Source organism: Monodon monoceros, unplaced genomic scaffold, assembly GCF_005190385.1.
Source record: "Monodon monoceros isolate NGI ecotype Baffin Bay Population unplaced genomic scaffold, NGI_Narwhal_1 Super_Scaffold_12, whole genome shotgun sequence".
NCBI lineage: Eukaryota > Metazoa > Chordata > Mammalia > Artiodactyla > Monodontidae > Monodon > Monodon monoceros.
This window is the reverse complement of record NW_021703768.1, coordinates 167,504,432-167,514,772: the sequence shown is the minus strand read 5'-3', so window position 1 is coordinate 167,514,772 and position 10,341 is coordinate 167,504,432. Positions and strand designations below refer to the sequence as shown.

Genomic DNA, 10,341 nt, shown 5'->3' with positions numbered 1-10,341 from the left:
TAATACAGCAAAGCATGAAGTAAGCATTGGCTATTGATTGAATGAGTGATCGAGGTTAAATGAGAATGAGGCGTCCGTGACCCCCCCCCCAGACTGCTGACCCCTGGCCGCCCCCAGGCCCGGCGGTGCCCTGCTTCCCCAAGTCAGCAGGTAGTACGTCCTCTTAGCACAGATAGTGTCCTGCAGGCAGCGGCCCAGCAAACCTCCCAGGCTGCAGTGGGCGGTTGGAGCCGGGTGCTCTTTGCAGACTGAAACCCAGGCCTGCAGCTTTGGCCACCCGCTTGTGAAAACAGTTACTGCTGCTTCCTCCCTGTGAGAAAGTCCCCTAGTGCGGCTACGCAGGGGAAAGGCAGGGAGCGTGGAGGGGGCTGACTCCATTCCCAGGGGGGCCTTGGGGAGTGATAGCACCTCTGTGCCTCGGTTTCCCCATCTACATCTGGGCTGCACAGGGGCGGGGGTGGGGGTGCGTGGGGTGGGAGGGGATTGCAAGCTCCAGGCTGGGGAGATTGGACCCGGGGATGCTGAGTAAATCGCTTCGCGTCTCTGAGCCTCCGTTTCTTCATCTGTGAACTAGTGAGAAATACACGACCACCAGAGTAACCACACTCAGTCATGTCTTTCCCTTGGGAGACACAAATCAAGTCCTATGCGCCGTCGCCCCCTGCCGCCAGACCCTCCCAGCGTGCCCAGTTGTTTTTGTTTTATTGTGGCCGCGCAGCAGTGGGATTTTAGTTCCCTGACCAGGGATAGAACCCGTGTCCCCTGCAGTGGAAGTGGGGAGTCTTAACCACTGTACTGCCAGGGAAGTCCGCCGATTGTTGTTGTTTTTTGTTTGTTTGTTTGTTTTTTGCGGTACGCGGGCCTCTTACTGTTGTGGCCTCTCCCGTTGTGGAGCACAGGCTCCGGACGCGCAGGCCCAGCGGCCATGGCTCACGGGCCCAGCCGCTCCGCGGCATGTGGGATCTTCCCAGACCGGGGCATGAACCCGTGTCCCCTGCATCGGCGGGCAGACTCTCAGCCGCTGCGCCACCAGGGAAGCCCCACCGATTGTTTTTAAGGCAAAGACTATCGCCCTCCCTGTGGCCCCCAAGGCCCCATGAGGCCCAGCCCTGCTGCCCTCCCCGCATCATCTCCTTCCATGGCCTCCTTGCAAGCAAGCTCATTCCCAGGTCAGAGCCTTTACCTCTGCCTGGAACCTTCTCATCACACCTCCCACTCTCTCCCTCCCTTCATTCGGGCCTGGGCTCCAACGTTACCTCTACCAGGAGGCCCTCCACGACTTCCCAATCTGAAAAGACACTCCCTCTGCCACATCTGGTCGTGTGTCCCACTTTATCCGTACTGTCCATCTCCCTCCCTGCCTCCAGACCATGAATCCCTCAAGGGCAGGGATGTCTCAATTGTCCCCAGCTGTGTTCCCAGCCACCAGCCCAGGGCCTGGCACACAGTAGCATGTGATCAATGACTCTTATTATCAGTGTGATTATTTGTGAGCACATTGATTTGACACTGCTGTGAACAAAATCTAGACTCCTGATGGTAGGAGAGGAAGAAAGGGCATGTGGGTGAGAATGGCATTTGAGCCAAGACCTGAAGGAGGTGGGGGAAACATTTGGGTGTCTCAGGGAAGACGGTTCCAGGCGGAGGCACAGCCTGTGCAAAGTCGCTGAGGCAAGAAAGTGCCAGACTTGTTGGAGGTAATTTGAGGAGGCCTATGTGGCCTGAGCCAGGTAAGAGGGGAAAAGAAATGGGAGCAGTAAGACCAGCAGGGCCTTGTGGCCTCGAGGAAGACTTTGGCTTTTACCTTGAGGGAGGTGGGAGCCATAGAGGGTTCTGGAGGAAGGAAGGATGAGTCTGACTCTGGTCACTACAGAGTCTATGGGGGATGAGGGCAGAAGTGAGGAGGCCAGGAATGCCTGCTCTGGTCCAGGGATCAATGACAGGGCTGGACAAGGTGGTGAGGAGAGGTGGGATTTGGGAACAATTTCACTGGTGGATGGGGTGGGGAATGAAGAGCGTCAGTGATGCCTGTTTGGTCCTATTTCACAGAGGGAGAACTGAGGCTCTGGACGCAGAGATATCTGAGTAAAGGAGAGGCTGAAAGGGTTAGTAGGAAGTCAAGAGGCAACCAGGACCTGGGAGGGAGCCTCATGCTCCACCCCCCAACGGAGTCACCAGGGTGTCAGCTTCCTTCTGCACAACTACCCTCCTTCCATCTTTGATTTTATCGCTATAATTTCAATCGTTGTCAGAGGGAGGAGGCTGATCACTCACAATTGAAGATAGGCCTGACCCTGCTTCACACAGATTCATTCACTTCCCCCAACAAGCCTGAGACAAGGGCACCATCCCCATTTTACAGATGGGCAAACTGAGGTTCCGAGAGGTGAAGTGGTTGTCCAGGTCAATGAGTGGCAGAGGCGAGATGTGAACTTAGGGCTCCAGAGCCTGGTCCTGGGACCGCACTCTACATGAGTTGGGGTGGCCTGGGGGTGCAGACACATACCATCAAATGTCCCTCCCACCCTGGAATGTATTATTCAGTTCCTGGCTTCAGATGCAGGCTGGGGTGGGAGCCCCCTAGGTGTGCTAAGAATTCCAGTTTCAGTGTTCATGGCCTGCGTTTCTGTGGTTCAAGGACGCATGTATATCACGTGTTTGTTCACTCATTTGCTCATTCATTCCTGGCCACCTTCATGCGCCTGCCTTGTGTGGGAAGATGTCCAAGGCCCCAGTTTGGGAGGGTCAGGGCCCAACATAGATACCCCCAGTTCCACAGGGTCAAGCTTGGCCCAGAGGGAGGTACTCGGAGCTGGGGATCCCCAGGAGTCTGGGAGGTGGTGAGGGATGTTTCCTGAAGAAGGGACCCTCGGACTGAGAAGCGGCTCCCTCCCTGCCCCACCCCCTACACAAAGATGTAAGCCAGGGAGGGTGGGGACACTGTGGGACTTCCTGACCCCGGAGTCTCCTGGGCCTGAGGCCCCACCTCAGACCCCACCCTCTGGTCCCCATTTCCAGCTGGCACCAGGCAGCTGCCAGCGCCACTGGGACATGGCCTGGGCCACCTTCCAAATCTGCCACTGGGAAACCAGCTCTGGGAGGTGGGGATGTCACCACCCAGCCTGTCCGGGTGGAACAATCGCGACCTTTTATGGGGTAGGCCCAGGGTGGGCCACAGGCTAGGGACCAGGGTGACCAGTGACAGCACTGGAGCTGGGGGCTCTGGATGGGATTTTTCATGATGCAGGCCTCAGTTTCCCCATCTAAGTAAATGGGGCGGGGTCGGGCAACTCTTGTGTCTTGAGACTGTGGGTTTTGAGCTGCTAGGCTCTCAGGCTTAGAGAGGGATTCTTATGCCATGCGGGTTTTCCAGGCGGCAAGTGAGGGCCCCAAGATGCCTAGATCCCGACCCTGAGGCCACAGTGGGGGGTGGCTGCGGGGAGATTAGGATCTGGGCTTGTCTCAGGGAAATGTGGGCCTAAGACACTGGCCAGGCCTGGGCTGCCCCGGCTGACTGCAGGCCTAGTCTGGGAGATCTGGAGGAGGGTTGAGGAAGAGACAGAGGCGGTGAGAGATAGAGAGAGAGAGGGAGAGACAGGGACAGGTGAGGTGGAGAGAAAAGGGAGAGATGAGACCGAAGAGAAAGGGAGAGAAACAGGAGAGCTGGAGAGACAGAGACAAAAAGAGACAGACAGAGAGGGAGGTGGGCAGTGAGGGAGACACGGTCGCCCCCACACCTGGCAAATCACGGGAAGCTGGGGACGTAAACACAGCCAGAGGCGCCCCTATGTGGAACAGATCTCTGCGTGCTCCTGAACAAACCGTGACTTGCATACTATTGAGGATGATGTTAGGGACAGCTCCCTGAGGTGCGTGCCTCCAGGACCCAGCACCCTCTTCACCTCTCACAACCCCCAAGGAGGGTTAACCACCCCCATTCCACCGATGGGGACACTTAGGCTGGAGAGTCCCAGGCTGCACAGCTAGTTGGAGGCCAAGCAGGACTCGGTCAGGATGTGAGAGACGTTTGTCCACCTACTGTGTGACATTCCGTTCCTCCAGCCCCCAACCCGAAGGCGCACCCCAGCTGGCAGAGGAGATACCCGCCCTGCCCCTCCCCCCTGGCCCGCCTCTACTCCTTCTCCCCCCCTCCCCATCCCAGCCCGCAGAGTGTTTTTCTTCTCCTCCTGGGTGTTTTGGTTTCAGCAGGAACCGCCTTGCCCGCAGGCGGTTCCCGCTGGGCTGGGTCAGTCCAGGGAGGGGACAGAAGCCAGGAGCAGCTCCGGGCCGAACCCAGGGCACGACCTGGGCCATCGCCCCAACAAGGGGACCAGGCAGTTCCCTCCTGCTCCCTCTGTATCTTGGTTTCTCCACCTGGAAAGCAGGGCCCTGCCTGGTCGCAGGCTCCCACGTGTGGCCAAGGGGCAGATGCCTCCTGGCGGGGTTTCCCACGTCCGTGCCAAGGTTCCGAGCGCTCCGTTATTAAACATTGATGGAAGCTGCCTGGTGCCTGCCCAAGAGGCCTCCCAGTGCGGGGACAGGGTTGGACACAGATGCCCCAACCCGAGTTAGCGCAGGGTGGCAGGGAGTTGGGGGAGGGGGTGTAGGTCAGGGCCCGCCAGAGGGAGAGGCTGGGGGGGGGGGCAGGGAGAATGGGGAGAGGGGCCTGCAAGAGGGGGCATCAAACACAAGGAGAATTCTTAGCTATGAGGTCTAACACCCAAGTAACCAAAGGAAAATATATGAATTGAGCTCCAAATTTAAGAGTTTTTTTGACAAAGGACATTTAAGAGAGTGAAAAGACAATCCACAGAATGGCAGAAAATATTTGCGAATCATATATCTGACAAGAGATTAATATCCAGAATATGTAAAGAACTCTCACAACTCAATAAAAGATAAATAACCCGGGGGCTTCCCTGGTGGCGCAGTGGTTGAGAGTCCGCCTGCCGATGCAGGGGACACGGGTTCGTGCCCCGGTCCGGGAAGATCCCACATGCCGCGGAGCGGCTTGGCCTGTGAGCCTATGGCCGTTGAGCCTGCGCGTCCGGAGCCTGTGCTTCGCAACGGGAGAGGCCACGACAGTGAGAGGCCCGCGTACCGCAAAAAAAAAAAAAAAAAAAAAAAGATAAATAACCCAATGAAAAATGGGCAAACGCCTTGAATGGACATTTCTCCAAAGAAAGTGTACAAATGGCCAGTATGCACATGAAAAGATGCTCAGCATCGTTGGTCCTCAGGGAAATGCAAATCAAGACGCCATAAGATACCACCTCACACCCACTAGGATGGCCAGACTCAAAAAGTAGGAAATAACAGGTGTTGATGAGAATGTGGGAAAATTGGAACCCTCACACACTGCTGATGGGAGTGGAAAATGTACAGGCACTTTGGAAAACAATGTGGCAGTTCACCAATCATTTAAACCTAGAATTACAATGTGATCAAACAATTCTACTTCTAAGTATATACCAAGAGAATTGAAAACAGGTGTTCCCACACATGCCTGTACACAATGTTCACAGCAGCACTCGTCACAATCGCCAAAAGGCGGAAATAACCCAAATGTCCATCAACAGATGAATGGATAAACAAAATGCAGTCCATCCATACAATGGAATATTACTCAGCCATAAAAAGGAATGAAGTGGGAATTCCCTGGCGGTCCAGTGGTTAGGACTCAGCGTTTTCACTGCTAGGGCCCGGGTTCAATTCCTGGTCTGGGAACTAAGATCCCGCAAGCCGTGCAGTGCAGCAATAAAAAAAAAAGGAATGAAGTTTTGATATGCGCTACAACGTGGATTAACCTCAAACATCGAGGACATCAAGCTGAATTTCTTTTACAAAAGAACCACATGTTACATGATCCCATTTATATGAAATGTCCAGAATAGGCAGATCCATAGAGACAGAGAGCAGATCAGTGGTTGCCTGGGGCTGGGGGAGGGGGAATGGGAGTGACGGCTCATGGTGCCGGGGTCTCTTTTGGGATGATGGAAATGTTCTGGAACTAGATAGTAATGATGGTTGCACAACATTGTAAATGTACTAAATGCCACTGAATTGTTCACTTTAAAAGGGTGAATATTGTGGTATGCAAACATAGCCTTAAAAAAAAAAAAAGAAAAAAGGAGGAATGGGCAAAGGTGCACAGTTGGGGGAAGGGCAGGCTGTGACGCGTAAGAAGCTAGGCCAGGCCTTTTCTGTGTCATCTCCTGCAGCCACTGTCCCCAGAGGCCCCTGATACCCCAGTGCCATCCTGGTTCAAGGGAAGAGGCGGAGACAACATGTCTTTGTGACCAAACCACCCACAGGCTGCTGGAGAGACAGAAGAGGCAGGTATCTGGGGAGGTAAACTGAGGCAGCCTGTCCCCCTGATGGAAACATGCATCCTGACTCATGGTGGGATGAGTCTCTTTCGCAAGAGAGAAAGACTCAGAGGAAAGGAAGTTGTGAGTGGGGACAAGTGCTCTGGAGAAGCCACCTTACCCATTTTACAGACTGGAACACTGAGGCCAGACAGGCTGAGTCATCTGTTCTGGGCTGAACTGCAGCAGGAAGAATCTTTGAACAACTCACAAATCAGGTCTCTAACTCTTCTGCTCCAGAACGTCCACCCCCACCCCCCACCAACTTAAGAATAAAACTCTTAGGTCCCCAAGCCCCTGGAGGCTGTGACCTCTATCCATCCCCCTCACCTACTCCCCACCGACCACATCTGCCACAGGGCCTTTGCTCTTGCTGTTCTGGCCTCTCTTCACCATTGGACCCTAGCACCACCTCTTCCAGGAAGCCCTCCCTCACTCCTGTTCCTCACACTTTCACTTGTCACTCTCCCAGGTTTATTATAACTCTCTGTGATGATTAGATTAACATCTGCCTTCCCTACCCAATCAGGAACCCCTCATGCCTGGACCAATTCTGACCTGTTCGTGACAGGAATTGGTATACAGTAGGTGCTCAACACTGATTTCCTGAATCAATGAAGGAATGAAGCTGTGAAAGGGGGTCTACCCCAGTCTTGATTCCTGGAACTGCTGGGAGGAGCTGAGGGATCAACACTCAGAGGAGCACCAGAATAATGAGTACACAGCAAGCGCTCAATAAACACTGGACTAGGGTTCTGCTAAGTAAGGTTGTCCAACCCACTGAGGTAGGGCCCTCAAGCCAGTGCCCTGAACCCCTTCCTCTATAAAAATAGAGATGGACAAGTAGAGGCCAAGAAAATGACCCTCCTGTGGGTAATTTTCTAGCAGCAGAAAAAGAACTCAACGTGGCTTTAACAAAAAGAGAACCAGAGTGGTGGGCTTCAGGCATGGCTGGATCCGGGAACTAGGACTCCACCTCTTTGTGTTCCTGTCCTCCCTGCAAGCTTCTCTTCCAGGCAGGCTCAGCCTTCCCCCAGTGGAAGCAGGGTGTTCATTTTTCCCATTCATTTCAGCAAGAATTTCTGGTGGTGCTCAATAAACACCAAACTCCTACCCCTTGGACCCAGGGGGTGAGTTTGCCAACACCAAGAGCACATAACTGGGTCGTGTGCTACCTGTGGGCCCAAGAATGGGATGGCCAGCATGGGGGCATTTAGCTCCCTGGAGGTTCTGCTGTGTATGTGTGTTGGGGGGTGGGGGAGATGCTGGACTTGAGGTGGGTAGCTCTGAGCCCCTGGGGGTCAGGTCAGTCTGGTCTTTCTCATGAAGCTGCTGACCCAGCATCCCCTTCTTCCTGTCCACTTGGTTCTGCCACTGTCCAGGCCTCTTCCTCAGGCTGGAGTCCAGTCCTAAGGAATGAGGAGGGCTGATCCTCAAGGGAGGGCATATCTAGCAGAGGGCACTTGAGCAAAAGCTGCGAGGTGGCAAATCCAAGGGAGGGAACATTCGCAGAACAGTAAGCAGCGCTGTAGCTGGAGCACTCAGACCAAGTCTTCTGTTTCCCCATCTAGATGCATAGATGGGGAAACAGAAGACCCCCAAAGAGGAGGGGTCTGGACCTCTTGATTCCCGGCCCTACTGGCTGCCAGACCTCCCTCACCTAGAGGTCCCATCTCCTTTTGCCACAAAATTCAGTGGTACTGGGTTTTAATCTCCACCCAGCCCTCGTTTAAAACCGGGAAAGTCTGTTTTGGAAACTCCCTGGGAGGTGGGAGGGGAGGCTGGGCGGTCTGGGCCTGGGAGACACGCGCCGCTGCTGCCACCTAGTGGCCATGCGGGGAATCAGAGCCAACTTGTTTAAGAATGAGGGGAGGACTTCCCTGGTGGCGCAGTGGTTAAGAATCCGCCTGCCACTGAAGGGCACGAAGGTTTGAGCCCGGGTCCGGGATCCCACATGCTGCTGAGAAACTAAGCCCGTGTGCCACAGCTACTGAGCCTGCGCTCTAGAGCCCGCGAGCCACAACTACTGAGCCCACGTGCCACAACGACTGAAGCTCACGTGCCACAAAGACTGAAGCCCACGTGCCTAGAGCCCATGCTCCGCAACAAAGAGAAGCTACCGTAATGAGAAGCCCGCGCATCACAACGAAGAGTAGCCCCGGCTCGCCCCAACTAGAGAAAGCAGGTGCGCGGCAATGAAGACCCAACGCGGCCAAAAATAAATACATTTATTTTTTAAAAAATAGAATGAGGGGAGGTCGGGTGGCAAGGGTACAGGAAGCGGGCAGATTCAAGGTGTGTCTGGGGGTTACGGGTCCTGCTGCGGGGCGTTGGGTGTTAGGACCAAGGAAGAACCCCAGGTCCCGGCCTGAGCCCTGGGCAGAGGGGCGGGGTTGGGGGACAACAAAGGCTCCTGTTACTAGCGGTCTCAGCCCCACTAACCCTTGGGCTGGTCCACCACCCCCACCCCCGCCTCCCAGTCCTAACTTTGCAGAGTTCCAAGTGATCATCTAGCTCTGTCTCCCCCAGATTGGGTTCTCCTGGGGGCACCCAGAGGGAGAGATTAATAAATGTGTGGAATGAATAAATTAATTCTCAGGCTCCTATTGGGGGATTTTGAGCAGGACATTCAGGCTTTAGTCAGGGGAAAGATACTCATTTATTAAGCCTCAGACACCCGCCCCCCCCCTCCCCAGCAGCTCTGTGAGGTCAACATTATTATCATCCCCATTTAATTAATTAATTTTTGGAGTTTAGGTGAATTTTATTCTAAATTGGGTAAAAAACTAAACAACAAAACAAGTTAACTATTACATTCAATTTAATTACTGAATCAGTAAGTTTATATTAAAGTCTTTTTTTTTTTTTTTTTTTTTTTTGCGGTACGCGGGCTTCTCACTGTTGTGGCCTCTCCTGTTGCAGAGCTCAGGCTCCGGACGCGCAGGCTCAGCGGCCATGGCTCACGGGCCCAGCCGCTCCGCGGCATGTGGGATCTTCCCAGACCGGGGCACGAACCCGCGTCCCCTGCATCGGCAGGCGGACTCTCAACCACTGCGCCACCAGGGAAGCCCTAAAGTCCTCTATTTTAAGAATTAATTTCATTTATTTTGGACTGCACTGGGTCTTCATTGATGCGTGCGGGCTTCAGTAGCTGTGGCACGTGGGCTCAGTAGTTGTGGCTCATGGGCTCTAGGCGTGTGCGCTCAGTAGTTGTGGCACACGGGCTTAGTTGCTCCGGGGCATGTGGGATCTTCCCGCACTAGGGATCGAACCTGTGTCTCCTGCATTGGCAGGAGGATTCTTATCCACTGCGCCACCTGGGAAGTCCCCGTCCTATCTTTTTAAACCACTCAGTGATTTTTAATATTTAATACAATCAAACCTAATGAAAACTCTTTTTATATAAATCTTTAAAATTACTGGGAAACTAAAATTTAAATCCCATTCATAACTGCACTGCACAAATACTTGATATGCAATAATCTACATCTTCCCAAAGATGTTGTGGCTTATAGTAGGGTATTTTCTCCCTCTCCACCATAAGTTTACTGAACTTTCTCCTTTGTTTTCAGTTTTTTATTTTCTTCTACAATTGCTTCATATTTCTCTTCCATTTCTGCCAATTCTAGGTGAAGCAGCTCTATTTCTAGACTTTTCTGGGGTAGCAGCTCCTAAGCAATGTTTTAAAAAATCCAAAGCACTATTAGGATTCTCTTGTTCTTCATATAAGATTACCAATACCTTGGTCAGCGTGTCCAGCACCCCCGACTTCTCCAAGTACCTCCATAACTGATGGGCGGCTTTGTAATGAACCATAGTGAAAGCAGCGGCCGCGTTTCCATTTTATTTTATTTTACTTTTTCACTCCCATTTTATAAGGGAGGAGTCTGAGGCCAGGGAGGTGCCAATGCCCCCCTCAGAATGCTTAGAGCTCCCATTCTTTTCCTCACACCTAGATCCTCCAAGCCTGGAG

The 10,341-nt window shown here is 53.4% G+C and overlaps 1 pseudogene; it reads right to left on the bottom strand.

Annotated features, from left to right (window-relative positions):
* Positions 1 to 9,906: 9,906 nt before the first annotated feature.
* Positions 9,907 to 10,212, bottom strand: LOC114892704 (annotated as a pseudogene).
* Positions 10,213 to 10,341: the final 129 nt, after the last annotated feature.